We start from the raw sequence: 21,882 nt of genomic DNA, 5'->3' as shown, positions 1-21,882 counted from the left end.
TACTAATACTATATTTAATACGACGTAATCTAACATTACTGAGGTAACTGAGATAGAGAACAGTAAAGCAAGCATATACATTGACTGACAGAATTAGGTCAATTAATGATGAATTCATGAATTGTGTATGTGTGTTGGTCTTGCAGCCTGTTTTCTGTGTGTTTCTTGGTCCTACTAGTCCCCATATTTGTTATAAAATTAGTTTGATCTTTAATTGACTTGACTTATATTTATTTGCATTTGTTGAAAAAATGTGGGATGCGGATGATGTTAGATTGATAAATATCAACCCTCAATGTTGCTTTGAAATTCTAAATGTTTGAGCTGTTAGTTCACAACATTTTTGCTTCATAAAAATTGATCAAATGACATGAGCAATGATCATAAAGTGGCTAACACCTTGTGACAATAATGTAAAATATTATGTGAACTCATTGATATTCAGACAGTTTAGATTCTGCAATGTTTCCAATTTCCATCTGTAACCCTTATATCCCTCTTTTTTATCCTTGATCAAAACAGCTCACGTTTAGCTGAAAACACACAAACCTGGCCGCTCTGCTCTGGTAATATTGTGTGGAAATGAAGTTAAAAGATCTCTTGACATCAGCAAAACTATTGACAGGGACAATTCGCCAGTTCCTTGACATCGCTAAAGACATGTCCCCACTGCTGAATTTGCAAAGATATGTCAATGGCACATTTAAACACTTGCCTGAACCCAATCTTTCATTTCATCTATGTGACTCTCAATAGATACTCATAGCTATTGTACATCTATCATGGCTAATGCAAATATTGATGTGAAAAGCTGCTGTAATGAATGAAAGAACATGTGGTTGCTCAGGGTTATAAACTCAAGGCATTAACACTGTACATTCAGGCTTATCAGGCTTCATCCAGTCATCCAGAGTCCTTAGTTACTGCTCAGGTCCAGGGACGGTGTGTGGCTGCAGCTGGCGTCTTCAGTCTCTCTTTTGTTAATGGGCACAGTGAAAGAAGTGCACTAGCATGAGAAAAACCACTTTACAGCCATACTCTATCCTATCTTACACTTACTCACCCAAATCCTGCCATGCACTGTATTTGGGGGGGTGATATATACTGGCATAGCACAGTCCACAGCCAACAAGGTGAGAAAACTCTTTACATTTGGGAACCTTGGTAAAAACTCTGGTTTTTGGGGATGCAGAAAAAGCCGTAATGCCCTTATCACTTTGTACATGTATGCTATTATGTCTTATAACACTATTTTAAGTTGCATTAGCTACTCGGGCAACCCCTTCAGCCCCACAAAAGCCAAAGCTTCAGTGGAAAGGCCCAACCCACCGTTTATAAAAGCATTCCAAAAAAAAGCCCCACTTTTTTTAAAGAGTGCCACCTCCGAGCGAGCTGCAAGCACTGATCCCAGCTGTGTGTGTTTGCAAGGCCTCCAGAATTAATCCTGAGCAATTTTTCTGCACCACTTGTGCCTGTGATAAAGGAAGCCTGAGCATTCAAATGGGCTGGGTCCCTGGTGGCATTAAGTTCTTACCATATTGGGCTGCAGTCAGGCCTGCAGTGTGAAGAGGGGACTGGGGCTAACCACTGAGCCTTGCTAGGCTTAAAACTCTACACCTCTATATCTCCCCCTCCCTCTCAGTCCCTCTCTTTACTGACCAATCTTCCTATCTCGCAGATAAGACAACACACTCAGCAAGTGAAGTGGGAAGTGGTTTCCTCTCTTGCAATCAATACCCGTGTAAAATCTACTTGGTTATTGTGTTGTTCATACCTGCACTAAAACTGCACTCATACCTGAACTAAACTAATTAAAGGCAAGTTAGTTCAAGTTGTATAATCTTCTGAGGCCCCTAAAAGGCTTTTTGTAACTTGGTTGCCCTATTTCAATTTCACAGCTTCACCTCACCACCTTAAAGCTACTTATTGCATTAAGCACGGCTGTATTTTCTAACCCCTTTAAAACCACTGACCCTATGTGCACGTCAGTAAAAACCCATGCTTTAATGACACAACACACAATTTTACTTTAAATTCTAGAGGTTGTCCCAATATTTCCAAAGATGCCAAATACGATTTGTCCATAAAATGATCAGCAACTGCGGAAACACAGAGGTTATGTCTTCAGTTGATTATGATTAAGGGATATAAGTCTTTGCCAGTCTGTGACAGGACCCCAGCTCTACATGTCCATCCAACACCCCGACCCCCACATCCTTACTTTCCACCTCTTGCAATGTTGGATGTATTTGCCTCCTGCCACTTACGCAGATTAGGAACATATTCTCACCATTTTAACAGCATGCTGTCATTGTTATTTTTGCATGATGGGACTCATGAGTGAACAGATAGAAGGTGGAATGAAAATATTGTTTTTCACTGGTCAATCTGCTCATGAATATTTCAACATTTTGAGGAATTATGTTGGAAATGATATAGAGGACAGTTACACCATTTGTAAATCATTTAGTCTTTGGTTTGAGGACTTTATTCAGCACATACATCCTATAGCATCAGTAACAAGCTAGAACAGCTGTCAATAACATGATTTTCTTCAACCCTAAATCCACTTAACAGGTAAATTAAAGGGGTAAATGGGATTTAAATGGGTTATGGAGGAGGGCCAGTGTGGTGCTGAGGTAGGATTTGTGCAGTCGGGGCTACAGTGTGTTTTTGTGTGTCTGTGTATGGTGGAGGCTTGACGTTTCCTGTGCTGGATCTAAAATGTAATCACGGCAGGCCTCGCATACGCCTCAGCTCTATAAGCCACTGTTTCCACAGATAGTTGATCGAAGGCCGGAGAGCCAGTGAGAGATTGAGTCTTGGCCTGGCTTTGATAGATAGAGCTCTTTATTCAGACGGGGAGAAAAGGGGAGCGTGGGGGTGGGGGTGGGGGCCCAGCCGAAAATCAGCAGAGGCTAGAGAAAAGAGAAGAGGCGGCATTGCGGCCGGGGTGAAGGGTTTTTGGAGAGTGGGCACAATAGCCTATCACAGACAACCTGCCGCTGCAACAATCACACTAGTGGAGAATGGAGAGATGCAATGGCGCTCAACCAGACAGAAACGTATAAAACTCTCCAGCCAGCCCTATTATACCCACTGTAATAAAGCCCAATAGTCTGATAGCGCCTGTCCTCTCACTTTCAAGCTATAAAAGTCACCGCTGAATGCTGCAACCGCTGCAGGAAATTTATGTCACGCTGTTTATTTGTCCTTCCACACACTTGGTAAAGAATTGGCCCCCTTTTAATGCTGTTTGAGTCTGGGCTGGTTGCAGACTGAAGCTTCTGTTTTCTGTATTCTGTTTGCTTCTGTTAGCAAAACAAAAACTGTCCCTCACAATATCACGAGAATGTTAAAGGGAACCTATTACGCTTTTTCTTACTTTCAGAGGGAAATATAATGTTACAATGTTGTATTCTCATGTTAAACGTGGTCAGAGTTTCTAAAAATGGGCTAAACGAATGTTGGAGTAATCTCTCTGAGCCACAGGGAACAGGGCATTTCTTTTGTTAACGTCCTAACCTTTTTCCACGGTACTGAGAATCACCTCTGCCTGCTCAGTCTGCTTGGCTCAGGGTCTGCCACTGCTCTGCTGAAGGGCACGTAGCTGTAAGTGTCTGGAGGTTCGTCAGAATGTGTTTTCCTCTCCTAATGAAATTTAACAATTTAACAATTTTTAATGCTACTTTTACTGTTTGTTTTTTGACTGCAAAATGAAAACAAATACTGGGCACCCAGATCAAGAAACTCTTGCCTGATGCGGGGGACAACACGTGATGGGATGACAACTCTTTTGTGGTGTCTAAAATACCCCAGCATCTGTTGGGCTGAAAATCTGCAGTAAGCGAGGTGTCAGAGGCGCCTGAGGGGCGAGAATGAGACTGTCTTAGATTTGCAAATAAAAACTTGCCTTCTAATATATTTTTGTATATATGTCTATTTTCTTTCATTTGCAAAAAAAAAGAAATATTTTGAGGAAAGTAATTATTTCTCATTTATTCATTTGTTCTACTCATCCTGAGGTATAATGAAATAATTGCTGTTTTTATTTTATGCAGTTGTATGTCATTACATATGTAAATATTTAGACAAGACTTTATTGATCCCAGGTACAGAAATTCAATTGTTACAGCAGCAGACTGAGGTAGACAACAGAAAAAAAGGAAAATGTACTAATATACACCTTTCACTATGTTAATATTTGTAGAGAAATGTATTTGATTAATGTGGAGAGGCACAGAATGATAACACAATGATATATACTGTACTTGTACGTTTGTATCAGGAGATAACGAATAAATGTATACATATCTTCATATTAGACTGTCATAAGAATATATTTATATATATATACATATCTAATATATGAAGGTATATATAGTATATATATTAGATATAATATATAGAAATTAATGGATTTTCACAATAAGAGTTGTACATTACCGTTACCTTTCGTATTTCTTTGCAGCAGATAGTTTCCACGTCGGTGCATTCTGTTGCATTCTTTGGCTCCTCTTGCTGCCGCTATTAGCCATTGTTGTTTATCAATGTGCGTTTAGCGGCTGTCTATTGGCCTGTACCCAACCTCCTGACACTAACCACCAAATGAAGATATTTCTATGTTCAAACCTTTTTTTTTATGTGCATTTTTTTTAAAAAGCACCACCTTGCTATAATTGAACGCACCTCATAGGAAGATATCAGAGGACATTTAGGCTTAAAACAAGGTGTAAATGACCTTGTTTCGAGTTGAATATGAATATCGGGGCTTACGGACACTTGGATGACACCACACGAGCAGTGTATGTTTATTCTGTTGTTTTATTACGTCTCTAGAAGGATTCACCATTGACTTCAGATGTATTGGATTCTGCTGCAACGCTGTTTACCCCTGAAACTCCAGAAGTGTTTTGTGGACTCAAACACTTCACCCACTCCCCCATCGGCATAGTGGTGAGTAGTGAGTAGATAATGAGTGAATTTTCATTTTTCGGTGAACTATCTCCCTTTAATGTACTGGCCACATGACAAGTCATGTGAAAAACTACTTCTACATAGAAGTTTGCCATACGTTCCCTTCACCCTTGCAATTCTTTCATAGCAAGGTTGAAAGGTTCACGTGTTTTTTTCTGGTTTTTTTTTAATGTTCAGCTCTACAGCCACTCTGACTGTCAGCGACTTGCATTATACATCAGGAGCCCTCCGATGCTTGTGTTGTAACATTACGTATATAGGTTGAAAGAGACATTGATAAATGTAGAAAGTTGTAGAAAGGAGTATACTGTAAAACATTTTGATGTGGTGGAATTTGCATGAATATCACCAATAACAAACTTCAAAGACTGTGGTAGATATGTATATATAAAAGCGATACTAAATGATGGAATGTTTACTTAGAAGCAGCGTGTCAGCAGATTTACCCCTGAACAACAGTGAAACTCCCTTTTTATACCATTAAAGAGAACAAAGAAACCCCTGTCCTATCGGATCAGCTGATAGTAACCCATGACAGATTTATAGCCAATATCTGGAAGCACTCAGCCCCACATACATCAGACCAATGGAACACCCCCATACTGGAAAGAACACACTAACACATAACAAGAACATAAAGGACTGTAATGCTGCTGATGATATGAAACTGATAAAAAAAAAAAAAAACATTACTTTTTAGAAGCTCATAACATTCATACAAATCACATTACTTCATATTCTATAGAATACAACCCTTGAATTAATAAAAAAAACATAATATTACATATAACTTACATAACACAGCTAAATCCTAATGATAAATCATGTATCAGCATAAAGGTGATGGGTTTTGCTGATGGAACCTAGGGCTGGGCGATATGACTTCAAATCAATATCAAGATTATTTCAAACATTTACCTTGAGTACGATTAATGAAAAATTATTTTATGCAACCCCACCTTCCGGGAAGAAATTATCTCCTGTCTGTAGGAGTGTGTGTGTGTGTGTGTGTGTGTGTGTGTGTGTGTGTGTGTGTGTGTGTGTGTGTGTGTGTGTGTGTGTGTGTGTGTGCGTCTGCTCGTCTCTGCCGTGCTTCACGCATTTATTTAGTTATTAATCAATGATGTCGGATCATTTATCCGGATTGTTGTGGTGTGCTAATAACTTCTGATTAATGTTGATGTTTATTGTTCCCGTGTAAAGTGAGTGCAGATCAGTGGGGGTGTGAGGAGAGAGAACAGGGTATTGCGTGGTACCCAGGCCTCCGCTGCAAAATGTATGTAGCAGAAACTCTACAGATCTTGAATACACACATTGGGGTAAGTTTTAACTGACATGAAAGTCGGTTAGAGGTTATAAATGTCAGTTTGGATACATTTTTTGGTTAATTGCTCAGCCGTAATTGAACCTGAGATACAATCATAACTTGCTTTCTACACTAAACTCATCTGTGTTTCTAGTACAATCAATAAAGATTATTTATCTTTTATCTGACACATTGAGCAAAGTTTTTTATCTCCCAATCATACCAGTCAGTATCTCAGGTGCATAAGTCCTTAAAAATAAACACCTGGGTCTTTAGAACCTCTATCGGTTTGCTTTTACACATACTCCATTTTGTAGTCCAACTTTTATCCTAAGGACAGCAGGAAGGACAGCAATGACTTCTGGTTATCTGATATGAAGCTAAATTAACGTTCAGTCAGAACAACTGTCTTTTTGTGCGTGCCTCCTAAAGGCCGATTCATCTACGTCTTGCGGTCTGCGTCTCATCGATGCATAGTTACATTTTTGGGGAGGTGCACGTCAGAGTACGCCATAGGGTTCTGCATGGGGTACACGTCTACGTGTAGGCTACGCCGGAGCTACAGTGTAGTTTCGACCCAGAAGCTTCAATTGGGTCACATGCACAGTTCTCACTATCTCTTGGCTCTACCAGCTCCTTCTCTTTTTATCCAATCACAACCTGGTTTGCTTACCTTAAGCCAATCACCTGTAAGCTGTCAAAGATTAACATGTTCTCTTTCCCTGCTGTCAGTTCAGTACCATGATCCCTGAGTGACCCACCTCCACCCCTGCACTGCCGCATCCTTCAACCATCCAACCAGAAGCCCTTCATCAGAGGTCCCATCTTCCTGCTCCATTCCTCATCATCACCACCAGTCCAGAGGTATGTCTCTATAACTGAAACAACAAATTCCTAATACTGCTTCCATTTGATTCTTCTTCCTGCTAAGGCATATGAGCCAAAGTCTGTTCCTCTTTTCTCTAAATAATTTAATTTCATTCGAATTTATTCATCCTTATTTGTTTCTCTATAAATCTCCACTCAGGCCTATTCAAGACTCACCTACTGAGCCGATGATTGACGCAGAAAATTCTTTCATAAGCAGTTGACCTCTAATTTTATAGGCTAACCGTATTTTTTGATATAATGGTTACCAGACTAGTAAACAAGTAGTAACTCACTGCCCTCTTTTCAATGACGTCATCTTTGTCAAGTGCCATAAGAATCTCCTTCTCTGTTGCCACATACAAAACAGTGAAAGTATATTTCCAACCTCTTTTACTTTGAAATTCTACATTCTTAATTATAAAGTTTGACTAATTATTCACATAGTGGTATTGAGAAAAAATAAATTTATTAATTCTGAATTGTTTCACACGCAGTTGTAATTTTTTTATAATTTGTTTTTATCTCTTATTCATCATACTTCATTCAGTTCAATACATTTTTTGTATTTTAATTAATATATATTTTTTAAATCTCATTAATTAATTCATGCATTCACAGACTGAACAACTCTGACGTCCCATTCACAACTGCGGCCAGGTTGTCCATCATTTGTGAAAACCCGGTTACGTCAGCCGCACTTTGTAAATGGATGCGTGTCTATTCAAGGTTTTACGGTAAAGGTCATTGGAACAGAACAAAGGCCGGAGACAAACTTTTTAGTTTAACTTATTATGGACGTTTGATTTGATTTCAACACAAGACATAACAAGTCAAATGAAATGGAAATATATATGTATGTTTTTCATTGAAAATTAAAGGCCAAGTTGGCACATATCTATTCATGTTTGATAATATAGATCACTGAATGTCAAACAGTATGTTTTACACACATCAGCAGCCACTATAGACAAAAGCACAAGAGGGAGTCTGCATCTGTTGTGGAATAATCTACATGAGAAAAGACTGCAGCATCACCTCCTCCTCCCCCCCACCCCCCCCCCCTCTGCTCTCCATCCCAGGCCCCCTCCCTTCCCTGTTGGCTGATAGAGGACTCCACCTGAATGACATTTACAAATTACCCGGCCCAGAGTGCTAGGTCCCCTGACCCATGAGCCTGTGCTCAGCACCCAGAGAGACTTGCCAGCGTTTTGTCATATAATTACTGCAAATCCTCTGAAAGTAGTCCCCCTACACCTACCCCCAACCCTACCAGCACCACACACACTCACACACACATTCCGGCCCCGAGATGTATGCAGACAGATGCATGTAGGGGCATGAGACAAAACTGAGTTGAATGTTTATGTGTGATGACCCACTATCTGAGCGTCCGTCATCCTGAGTGACTGCAGGTCAGGAACCCTGTCAGCTGCAAATAAAGTAGAGAAGTAAAAGAACTTGTCTCTTCAAAGGGCCTGATAATGCATACACATGTTCCTGGGGGTTGTGTCAGCCTATCCATTTATTAAGGAAGATATTGGTTCCCTATGCATTGTGACTGCCTCAACTTATTCAAAGTTACTGAAGTTGTTGTCTTTGCTTGTTTTGTATTGGATGTATGTACAGTACCAGCCTGATGACAACTGATAGTTAACAGCTACTTCAGTAGCTTCAATACTCTGATTGGCTATCGTCTCACTGGCACCTGGTTATACGAGGTAGAAAAGCTTTAAGAGTAAAGGCTATCAAATCTGATTACCCATGGTTTACAAGCATCCTGACACAGTTGGGGAAGAGACATGATGAACCCGTTAAAAGGATAGTTAACCCAAAAATGCACCCATTATGAACTCACCACTATGCAGATGGAGGGGTGGGTGAAGTTTGAGTCCAAAAAACACTTTTAAAGTTTCAGGGCTAAACAGCGTCCATTACAAATCCGATACAATTGAAGTAACTAGACCAATTCTTCAAACATAGAAAAAATAAACATTCAAAAAATAAACATAAAAAGACTCCATACCTTTCTACATAGTCAAGGTCAGCACCTGAGAAACACTGATTGACTCAAAAGGAGCCCTGATAACACATTGATACCTCTGTATCTCTTTCAGCTTCTCAATACATTTGGCAAGATATTTGTGATCGCTTCAACTTATTAAAACTCACTCTAGCTGATGTCTTTGCTGGCTTTGGATTCAACATATTGGGCTTATTCTCAGTTTTTGCAGTCGAGCGGTCTAAGGCGCAGCGTTCAGGTCGCAGTCTCCATTGGAGGCATGGGTTCAAATCCCACTTATAACAGCTTACCATTAGCAGTTATCATAAAGAGAATATGGTCATTGGAGAGATTGACTGCATTGGTTGTGTACATTTGCAAACACATGTTGAATACGATGTTCACAGCATCTCTCCAAGCATCTAACTGGTTGAAGTGACGTAACATGTGTATCCCTTTGTCTGCTAAAGTACCATTATCTAGGTATGCCAGGTTTGGGCAAGCTCGCATTTTCTGTCTGTCAAAGTTTTGCAATCAAGAATACATCATGTTCATACTTTCTTGGATCACACAAATATTTGTTATTTCATCAAGTACATTAGGTCCTGACAAATTGAAACGCGAGGATGAAAAAAACAGTCTTTCCAGAGACAGACAAGTGCTAAGTTCACCTAACCTTATTGTTTTTGCCATTTCTGGCAACGGAGGACAACTCATCACCTTCACATGCACGTAATGTTGTGGCCATCCTCGAAAAACACTGTGTTTTTCAAACCTCATTGTCAAATAGCACTTCCTTTCTTCAGGTATTTTGTCCTCTTTTTCTTCAGTGGGTTTTGTTTTAAAGGGATACCTTCCACTTTGCAAATATCACAATATTGCTTTTAATTTGCCTGACAGAACGCAGCAGCAGACCAGTGTAAGGTGAGAGTTATCAGCCACTTTTTGTCTGATTGGCTATTGTCTCACAGGGACCTAATTTTAGGAGGTAGCAAAGCTTTGAGAGTAAGGGAGGACAACTCATCACCTTCACAAGCACGTAATGTTGTGGCCATCCTCTAAAAACACTGTGTTTTTCAAACCTCATTGTCAAATAGAACTTCCTTTCTTCAGGTAGCAAACTTTGAGAGTAAAAGCTATTCAATTTGGGACCTTACCCACTTTCCATTATTTTTTGGAAGCTGTTGAGTGACAGACGTACTGATCTCACAAACTGATCTCGTGCTGAAGATAACATGCTAAGATATTCAATTTCGGACATCACCATCTGTCCACAAACACCTCCGGGCATAGACATGATGAATTTATGAGGGTTCCATCGTGTTATTGTTAGCACTGAATCCAGTGGTCCAAGATAAAATCTTAATGCGCCCTCATGTTAAAGAAGTACCACATTTATGACCCTAACCTTTTCACTACTACGAGTCTTGACTGTTGACACAATGCAGGTTGGGTCCATGGACTTGTGCAGATGACCCCAGATTCAAAGCCTATCTTCAAATAAGGCCCAGCTGCAGCCAGCAGAAATCCAAATTCATCAGACTAGGCTAACTTGTTCAGTCGGTGTCCACTTTTCAGAGTTCTTCTTGGCTGAGAGGAGTGATATACTGTTGTATATCGTCAGCCCCAAGGCTGGAGGTGTTGTTCATTCTGATGCTTTTCTTCTCACCACAGTTGGAAAGAGTTTTTTGGGGTTACTGTAGTTTTTCTGTTTCTGTCTACTCCAACCACTTTGATCATTCTCCTCTGACATCTCTCATCAACACAGACCTGCTGCTCACTTTATGTCTTTTCTTTATCTTCATTCTGAGTAATAACTCTGTTGAGTGGGAAAATTCAGGGGATCAGCATTTTCAAAATAACTGAAACCGGGTCGTCTGACCGAAACAATCAGTCAAAGTCCCTGAGAACACATTTTTCCTCATTCTGATATTTAAAAAATATATATATTTTAGTATATTTTTGGGGCTTTTATGGCCTTTAATCGATAGGAAGGAGAGCAAAAGGTGTGAAGGGTGGACAGAGAGAGAGAGTGGGGGAGGACATGCAGCAAATGGCCACAGGTTGGAACCGAACCCGGTTGAGGCACTGCCTCGTTCTGAGAACCGAGCCCCCACATTCTAATGTTTAATGTTAACATTTACTGAAGCTCCTGAGCTCTATCTGCAGGATTTGATGCACTACCAATGTATATTGCATTTGAGTCTAAATGTGGCACAATATTTACCACATATTTACAACATTAACATCAGCAATCCCTTAACAGAATGCAGACAAAAGTAGAGTAAAGATTTAATAGCAACCAAAATGCATCCTTGATACTTTACTAGCATCCTGGTGGATTAACACAATGCAAAAATGTTGCAAGGAAAAGATGGTAACAAAAAAAGAAAACAAGTTCATACAAAAATCGACAATTCATTGGACAGACATCTGTGTAACTGGCTGGCTTGGTTTTCCCAAGTACCCATTCTTCATAGCAAAACTGAAATGGATGCAAATGTTAGAACATGAACCTGATGTCAGATCCTTCCAAGTTCTTATAGGTTGTGGTTGATTAAAGTCTAAGGTCACAGGCTGCTAAAGTTTGGTAACTGCAAAACATCTCGAGTCGTGAGTCGTGCAGCTAAAATCGACAAATTCTGCTTCAATTATTATTTCAAGCTAACATTTGAAAATATTTAACTCCACTTATAGACACATCTCCTCACCACTGCTACGAGACAATAAAGATGGATTCTGTTCCATATACACAACTAATATAACTCAAAGCCATGCACCTCTATGCATTTCAGAGATAGTTGGCTGTTAAAGTAATCATAGTTTTTACTAAACAAGAAAATAAATACTGCATTTCACTCCCCCTCTTAGAGTCAGTCTTTTCCCATCCCTCCCTTGCTGTCTATGGCTAGAAACATGTGTGTGTGTGTGTGTGTGTGTGTGTGTGTGTGTGTGTGTGTGTGTGTGTGTGTGTGTGTGTGTGTGTGTATTCATTGCTCATTGCCGGTTCTTTGTCTATGTCCCTTGATGCCCAGAAGTACAAAAATAAAAAGGATAATCTAATTGAACAGCTTTAAAGCATGTAGCTGATTTAATGTAGTCCGTTGGAACGACCCTCATTTACTCGCTGTTGCCCAGCTGAGCGTGAAGGTCGGCTGTTTGCCATCGACAACATGCACAAAATGTAAAATCAGGCCCCCCCCCTCTGCCTTGGCATATTTCTTCTCATCTTATGCATTGATAAGCTATGTTCAAGTGTATGTATACGTGTCTGTGTCTGTCTGTGTGTGTGTGTGTGTGTGTGTGTGTGTGTGTGTGTGTGTGTGTGTGTGTGTGTGGGGGTGGGGGGGTTATTTCAGACATTCAAAATGATATTTGATCATGTTTTATGTCTTGCAACTTGTTTTTGACCTCACACAAAAGTGTATTTGTGTGTGTGGTCCAGGTACTACTGATGTTGTGGAGACCTTAATCTGTTTACACAGTCACATTATAGGAGCTGACTTAACATGATGCATGCTGATTAGAATTTTTGTCCGACTTCATCCAGATCTCAAAATGTCACCAGGTCACATGACTTAAAACATTGCGGGAGCGAGCCCGCTGCAGTCCGACCGTGCAGTAATTCTACAGCTGCAGCACCTTGGGGCTGATGACACAACGGTGCTCTGATTGGATGAATTCTGGGTACCCCTCCGTTCAAAGTGAGGGTCTGAAAAATCTCCGTTTGGAGGGGTATACAGCTCTACCCGTCGGTCCCTACCCCTCCTTCCCAAGAGGTATTGGGACAGCCTACCCCTACACGTGAACGCGCAAAACGAAGGGGTAGGGCCAATGGGTAGGGCCAATGGGTGAAATGGGATTGGGCCTAAGTCTCTGCAACGAAACACGTTACACAGATCTCTTCATATTCTGTTGATACTAAAATTATTGTGTTCAATTTTGGAAGTGAAATAAAATGAACTGCAGCAAACTTTTAAAAATAGCGTTTCTTAAAATCTTGATGTACTGTGTCTTTTATTTTAACTTAAAAAAATGTAATAGTAATTTGAGCCATGGTCAATGAGTCAACTTAATCAACTCTAATGTGTTGTGAACAAAGGTTTATTTCGACATTTAATTCGAAGGAGTTGTGGCTCAAGGCGGCAGGAGTGAGACCATTAAAGCTCGGCTCACTAGAATGAGACATGACATGAGTAATACAGGTAAAATATATACTTAATTGAAACATTGAAGATCTCCATCGGAGGTTAACTGGTTGGTTTGGAAAAAGTGCATAACTAACCATTCCATGGCAGAGAATTAAAGAACAGCAGACGTGTGCTTCCTAACACTTTTCATCGGAATGAAAACAGAACTGTGTACACACAGCTTACACAGCTGATATGTGGATAAACAGTGGCTGTAATTCACCACAGAATGTTGAGCTGCTGTTGTTTAATAAATAGACTTTTCTTCTCCGGGGTCCAGCCAGTCGATAGCAGGAGCCCACACGTCTTCTTATGTCACCATTTGCATTGACCCGTTATTGAGAAGAGAAGCTGTGAAGGGGTTTGCAGGTGCTGTAGCTTTACATCTCCATCTAACTCTCTCACATTCTGCACCCCCACCTCCCCCCTGTCTGTCCCGGTCCGTGTCTCGCTGCCTCACACACCTCCTCCACCTTGTATTTAAGTCTATTCACTATCTCTCTGAATGAGATCTCCCGCCAGAGAGAGTAAACAATGTCTGGCAGAGAGACAGAGAGGCATACAGAATGGAGGATTCACTCGCCTCTATTAGCATCTTGTCTGTCTCAGAGGGGAATATAGAGCACCAGCATGGAGGATGCTGGGATAGCCTGCCTCAGCTGACAGCCTCTCCTCCACTCAGAGCCGCAGGGTTCAGGGCATGGAGTCCCCCTTTTCTTCTCTAGCATTTCGATTTATTATCACCCAAAACAGGAACACGCCTTTCTAAGTGCAGCATGGGGAAAAGCCGTCAGCTTTCATGTCTTTAAATATCTTTCTACTCTTCTCAAGTGTGAGAAACTTCAGATCGTGAGTTTACAATGGCCCAAGCTTGCTCTCCGATTCAGAGAAAGGACTCTCCCAATCTCATGAGCATGTGTGAACTTGCCGTTATCTCAAGCTTGTTTAATTTCACGACACTTTTTGAATGTATTTTCCTTTTTTTTTTTATGCTTAGATTTGAACAAGTCTTTGATCTATTTATGTTCTCACTCAAAAACCCTCCTCGCTTCGACAGATGAAATACTTGGAAGCAGTACAGCCAGCTAACTCCATTATTTGTTTTGCATCAAAGTTTCATTAATTATTCCATTAGCTGAAAGGCAGGGGCTGCAGGGGAGAACGAGACATGAACATAGGGGGTGTAAGAGAGGATTTGGAAGGGGGAGTGTGAGGCTTTTCTCCTCACCTTTTTTCTTTCTTTTTGAAGGAGGGACAAAGGTGAGCTCCACGGGGGGAGACTACAGATTGACTGATATCTGATATGTAATTAAAGGTAATTTCCTACAGCATGTGAGAGCTCCGGAATCATGTGACCCTAAAATGTGTGCTGTATGAGAGATAACGTATATTAGTATAGTAGTATATTTCTCCAAACTTGGTGTGATTGCATCAGGATGTGTCTTTAAATTTAGTTCAGGAGAAAGGCAGCCAGTGTATAGCATTGATAAATCCTACTATCACCCACTGAAGCGCTTCATATCCATCTCTCAGTTACCTTATTTTTAAATAAATAGACAATATCGCTGACATATATGGGTGAACTGGTATACCGATGTGACTGGGGGAAAGAGTGGTCGTGATCCAGGGAAGGATATAGAAAAGAAAAATAGGGTGGTGACAGGAGAGGTCGAGCTGAGGAGGAAAATCTAATATGAAAATGAAAATGTAAATGTGCTGAGGGAGGGTGGTGGTGTTGAGGAGGAGGAGGAGGAGGAGGGAGGGTAGTGGTTAGCAGTTTTTCAAGCCAGTCCTAATCCTTCCTCTGCAGGGCCCAGATAGCGATCGCTAACAGGAGACCGACACCGGAGCTCCTTTGAAATGCAGAGCGGCTCGGTGTGTAAATTGGGAGGCGCCGACCGCCGCTGCCATCAGATGACACGTGGCACTCGCGACCCTCTGCGCACGTCTAGGGGCCGTGGCGCCACAAAAGTAAATCTTGCACATCAGACAATTTAATTTTCGGCACAGGGGAGACAAGTTGCACAATGAAAATGGATCCTTTGCGATGATAATGCCCCCCCTTAGAGGTGGATCATCATTTAGATTTCCATAGTCTGTCCCTTTCTGTGCTGACATATGAACTCAGGCCTAATGAACAACAGTTGAGATATGTTGTTTTCCTGCAATTGTTTTTAAGGTGCACAGCAGCTATATGAGCTCAATTGAAGTATAAATTATCTCCACTTGCAACATATTCTTCAAATGCAGCACAAATTCAGACAATTTCAGCATTTAGCCACTGCACCTGCCGTAAAATATTGTATTATATATACTATGAAAATGTTAATAGTAAAATATGCACGTTTTCTTGAATCAACAAAAGCTCCATTGACAAAATTGCATCACACTTGGATCAAAGATACAAGTATTTAAGTTAACATTACACTCACAAAAAACATATTCAAGTCCCTTCGTGGCATATGATTTTGGCTTTAATTCATTTTGGGATTTACCGATGCACTTGAAGAGTGCTCAGGTCTAACCTTGTAATATCGTGAAACCCTGTATTTTGATAACAGTATGTATTCACTGTTCTCTGAGTTCCTCAAGAGGATGGCATACGATCTTTGGCAAGATTTTTTATTTGGTGGATGAGTTTGCCTTTAGAGAACACTAAAACCATATTAGATATAGTATGACTTATGAGTACGACAAGACCACCTCTCCTCTACAGGGTTCAAAACGTGTACCCTGTGTACCCAAATTCTGAGGATATATATGCAACAATGTACTGGAAATGATGTGATTCAGTAACACTATGAACATATTGTTGTTGACTCTCTTCTTTAGTCATTTGTTAAAATGTGACACAAAGTACAGTAGTAGAGGGTTCATTCTCTGAAGTCTAAACTGTTGAATGCTATTCAAGCTATTTCTCCTTCTTTTGTTCCTTCCTTTAATTTTCCCTGGCTGATGCTCTCTGACAACATGCTCCCTAAAGAGGAAGTGGAAAGCCAGCAGTGTTCTCTAACATTTCCATGCTATCAACAAACGATAATCCAAAGCCCACTCGCTCTTTTTTCCACCACGCTACTGGCCCTGCTGAGGCTCGCTGTCGCTGCAGACGAGGACAGACCGTGGCCGTTCTGCTAACTTACTAAACCAAGCCCCTCTTCCAGTGCTCCTCCACTCTCAACCTCCTTCTTAGTCAGTCTATTACATGGCAACTCATGTTCCAACACAAGTTCCCGGGCTTTCCGCATCTCATTGTATTTCACACTGGCTTACGCTGGCGAAGTAGCCCCACACTAATAGTCATGAAGCTGCCTCATATTGCTCACGTCCATGACAATAATATCTTATTATTTTCCCTCTCTTGGCTTATGTAATTGGTTCACCCCCCATGTGGAACAGATGGTGATGGATGCTCTAATCTAACACTGGAGAGCGAAGGGAAGGAGTCCTCTTCTGGAAGAGAGGCTAAAGTCCTGTGTAGCATGAGAGCTAATAGCATTACATCTCAAATTAAAGGGGAAATCAAAGGCAAATCTGCCTTTGTAATACAACCAACAAACACACACTGAACACACACACTGCTGCTGCTGCAAAAAAAAGAATCAAGCAGCTGGGGACGGTGTGATAAAAAAAAGAACCAGTAAATATTTAAGCGAGGTTGCTAGCAGCACTGGGAGCATCATGAAGCAGAGTATGCTAACAGGGATCTAGCTTGGGCCCGACCCCTCCTCCCTCACCTCCACCATTCCCTGTTCTAGCACTACTACTTGGCCACAGCCCCCACATATAGATGGAAAGTGACAATGTGATTGTGTGCGGGGCATGGCCACGCTCAGATGAGGGTGTCACTTCTGCCTAGCCTGATTGCCACATTCGGCTGGCACGGCGGCGAGGAGTTAAATTGAGGGAGAAAAGGTCGGGAGCCAGTGGTCATCTGCTCTCCCTCTTTCTCCCCCAAATTACTTGTCCTCCAGGAGGGGAATGAAAACAGACAGGGCCCGGCCAGGGCACCTGGAGCCAGGGAGATGATCTGCAGGGCCGGCAGGCCCCCAGGGGGAAAAAAGGTGAACGGTGGAAAGGGGTGGAAAATAAAAGAGGGGGAGGGTGGAGGTTGGTAGGTGGGGGGGATCAGGTGTGTGTGTGAAAGAGGAGCTGGTAAAGGTGTCAGACTAAGATGAGTGTGTAAAGCAGGCGAGGCTGCACTAGGAAAGGACAGAGGGTCAAGGAAAGAGTGGGGTCCCAAAGATTGTGGTGGAGCATCTGAGTGTAAGGTGAAGGTTTCAATTCAGTTGTGTGTGTGTGTGTGTGTGTGTGTGTGTGTGTGTGTGTGTGTGTGTGTGTGTGTGTGTCTGTGTGTGTGTGTGTGTGTGTGTGTGTGTGTGTGTGTGTGTGTGTGTGTGCGTTGCAGAACACAATTTGTGTCATTTCAATTCCTGACAATTGGAAAATTCTTGGATTACGTACAGATTGTGACTTTGGTTCATTACTATACAAAACCCATGTGCCTTGTATAGGGTATGTTGAAAGACTCTGTTGATAAAGAGTGTGTGTGGGGGGGGTATCCCTCTGCCGTGACTAAGAAATTAAACACCGGAAAATTTTCATTCTAACCCTGGAAGATGCAGTAGCCATGGTTACCACGCTTTGATCAGGAGGAATAACTGGATTGACCAACAAGGCTGTATTTCAATATGATGTGTGTAATGTTATTATTCTATACAAATTATGTCAAACTCAATCAGTCTAAGCTGAGGCACTTAAGGACACTGTGTTTGAACAAAACATACATCAACATTCCATGCTTTATTTTTGTTTGTTTTATTTTAAGGTACATTTTTATAAATTCAAATACCTCAATTCTCTATTAGTGAACTTATGTATAATGTTCATAATGTTCAGAGTTGTATTGAAGACACAATGAAATGCAAAACATTTGCAGCAATTTCAGAGGAACTGAATTCGAGTTTCAAGAATGTTTTAACAATTTAAACTTGAATAACATTTTGGGAGCCTCTAAAACCCATTGAAATTTTTGTTTGGGCATATTTCTGATAATGTTGTCATGGCATGAGGTTTGGACAAGGTTATCACTAAACATTTTTAGGCCAAACTGTTTTCGACTGTTTTTAGGTAACAACATAGCCTACCTTCAAAAAGTTCTAGGAAAAACATTAACATTGCCTGATCATGTTCTCAGAACATTTTAAAAACAAAACATGTTCAACTGGGGACATAGGAGGTGTTTGAATGCCAGTTCCTAAAAACTTTGAATAATCATCCTAAAAAGCACAAGTTCCTATGCATTCATTTCTCCTCCTCCTGGACACAACCACAGATTTGAGCAGAGGATCACAGTTCTCGGCAATCCTCTGCCACGGGTGGCTGCTGCAGCGGAGGCAGAGCTGGTTGGTGTCCTTGAGGCAGAGCAATGAACCTCCTGAGGGACGGGCCAGCACCTTGCACAGTGGCTTTCAGCCAAAGGTGTGCATATGAGATCGGTACATAATAATGGAAAATAAGGAATATATATATGTTTTTATATTAAACTTTTTGCTGAGTCACATTTGCTAAGGCACACCGACATTAAGAGGTCCAATCAAATCTAAAGGGTTTGACTCAAAGTCTTGTTACCTCACATATATTCTGTTTCTCTCTGAAATGAGACATAGAATGACTGATAAAGATGCTTAGATGTTTCTCAGTGACTTTAATAATGCACATAATGATATACATCATTATACTTTCTGTGGAAAACCGGGTTATGGTGTCTACATGCAGTTGTACACAGGGAACTGGAACTAATTGGAGAGATAGCACACATACACAAAGTTACCCTGTGGTATTTCTTTTTCCTTTTTCCATTTTTTCTTTAACTCTAGTCGTATTTTCATGAGTAGGTCCCCAGTTTGTCAGTCTGGTGCGCGTGCATGAGGACGCACATCCATTCACACCTGCAAATAAAAGCTTAGAGTGTGTGTCTTACCCAGAGGCTTCATGATATTTATTCATACAAAATTACAAATTCGAGCCAAATTAATCCGTACACAGCATGTTACATGTTAAAGGTACTTTGTTTGATAACAGGAATGCATTTCAGGAGGAGAGTATTCTGTGGGAGAGAAAGAGAAGACAGAGCCCTACTGAGACTTCAAATAATGGATATAACCTGCTGACCAGTGCGACGTTGACCTATTTTGTGCAGATAACTGGGGATCTTGGAAATCAGTGGTCGTGGCTAAACTGGAGTTATGATTGGCATTTAAAATGTATAATGTGTTTGAGACAGAGATAGGCTGCACCTCATTCCTATGTTTTTAAGGTAAAATCATTCACTGACATGACTGACACTGTCTGTCCAGAACCACCAACACTGCCAACTACAGCGTTAGTGTCCAGTATGGACCAGAGCAGGCATTTCAAGCATTAAACCTGCTTCTTACACTGGACTTTACTCATGAAGTCAGAACATACCTTTACACCTTTTGGGGTGGGGACTGTTGACTAATTTTAAGAATAACAGTTTAAATCCCACCCAGTTCAGACAACCTGTGTTGACTGAATCTACCCCAAGCATGTTCCCTGTGTGATGCAATAAAGTACTCAAGTGCTCTACTTTACTTTAAAATTTAATTCACTTTAACGTTAGTTGTTCTTTACTTCAGCATTTCCATTTTATGATACTCCTGCTCTATGAGGTGTCAAAGGGAATAATACAATTTTTCACATAACTGTAGTAAAGGTGGATGAACAAGTGTGAATAAACAACCCCACAGCAGTTGATATTCAGAATACTCTTCACACATAATACTGTATGTATATTTGTATGGTGATTCAGATGTACAGTTGCAAATGTAGGACTTTTGTTTGTAAAAAAAATGCTGCTACATTTATTTAAGTTTATTTAAATTGAACAGGTTATTTATTTTGTCTAGTTTTGCCTATATTCTAGAGATTTCCATTAATCACACAATGAATACTGAATACAACCCAGATCAGGAATTATCCGTGGCAACATAATTGTATCCCCATACTAAGTGATTTCTCTGCAATCTAATCTTTTTGAGAGGCTGAATGCAAAACTCTATTTACAGTACTGTAAGGAATAATTGATTTTAGGAGATCTTAAAAAGCTGCATGATTATACTGTCAAAATTATAAATAATTTATAGAATAATGTAAGTCTACTACTCAATATCTAAGAGATTGTACGATCTATCTATCTACCCATGCCGCAGAGCACAAGCCTCTTTCTGCAGATCCTGCACACATGCTGTCCCCTTCTACCCCCATTAGGTGGCGCTGTGGGTCAGCTCCACTCACTGACACCATGCCATGATGATGTGCCTCACATCATATACAGTATGACACAGCTGCCAGCCTCTGGCAGTATGTCGGCCTGCTGAGGCAGAACTTGGGGCTTACAGCACAGGACAGCTAACAATTAAACTAAAATGGTATCCTATTGATGACCGGCCAGCTCTTTTGCACCGGGGCAATTAACCTGCTAATAATACTGTACAATGAGCACGAGTCACACACACACACACACGCACACACACACACACACACACACCCATACACCTTCCTTCTTCCCTGAGCTCATAGTCCCTTAGGCCATAAGAGAGCCATTGGATTAGAGGATGCTAGCAGAGATAGTTTAACGTAATGAACCATCAAGATGACGACTATTAAAGATGATTTGCAGTGTTCCAGTGCAGAGAGGAGACAGGAAGAGTGACCTGAGTTTGACTGATTGATCGAGTTAACTCTTTCGTCTGTCATTGTTTGCTAGATAAAGAAGGCTCCTCTATGGAAGAGAGATGATACATGAAGAAAGTTGATTTACGCAGCTTTGAGCAGTGAAAGTAGTTTTCATAGACATCGCACATTTGGCCACTAACCAGTATGTTCCCTGCAATCATCTGAGGGTTCAGAGAGAGAAGAGCAAAACTGATGTACAATCCCAATGATATTTAATATATAATTGTATTTGGGTGGCAATTTTGTCTCAGTATCTCAATTTGTCTTTTCACTTCAGGTTTCCAGAGTAAGGTCATTGCAGTGGATAACATTACAGTGAATGGACAAACGATCCAGGCTGTGGATTCTCTCTGCTGCTCTTCGATTATTTCAATAAACTGTCATGTCAAGAGCCTGTGAGAAGCGATCGCAGAACTCTGTTGCAGTGAAGTTGAAAATAAAGTTGTTTTCACTGTCAATGTCGCTGCTGAGTCAGTCTGATTTAGTTGGCACACTGAAACCGATGGGAAGAAAAAGGGGCTTAATCTATTCATGTTCCTCCTTAGTTCAGAAATCAAAACAGCAGTTGATGACGACCAGCATGTGTGGAGCTGTCTTAGATAGTTACATTTCATTTCACCATTCTGCTGATCTCCATCATCACCTTTATTGTTTTAATGTACAACACATGCACTGTAACACATGCACTGTAGCTTTCATTAACGCCACCGCTCAAAAGTTTTTGAACCACCCCCATTTTTTTCTCAAGTTTTTAATTCAAAACCCATTAAATGATACAAAGG

The sequence above is a fragment of the Hippoglossus hippoglossus genome, chromosome 13 (assembly GCF_009819705.1).
Source record: "Hippoglossus hippoglossus isolate fHipHip1 chromosome 13, fHipHip1.pri, whole genome shotgun sequence".
Taxonomy (NCBI): Eukaryota; Metazoa; Chordata; class Actinopteri; order Pleuronectiformes; family Pleuronectidae; genus Hippoglossus; species Hippoglossus hippoglossus.
Note: the sequence above shows the minus strand (reverse complement) of the source record.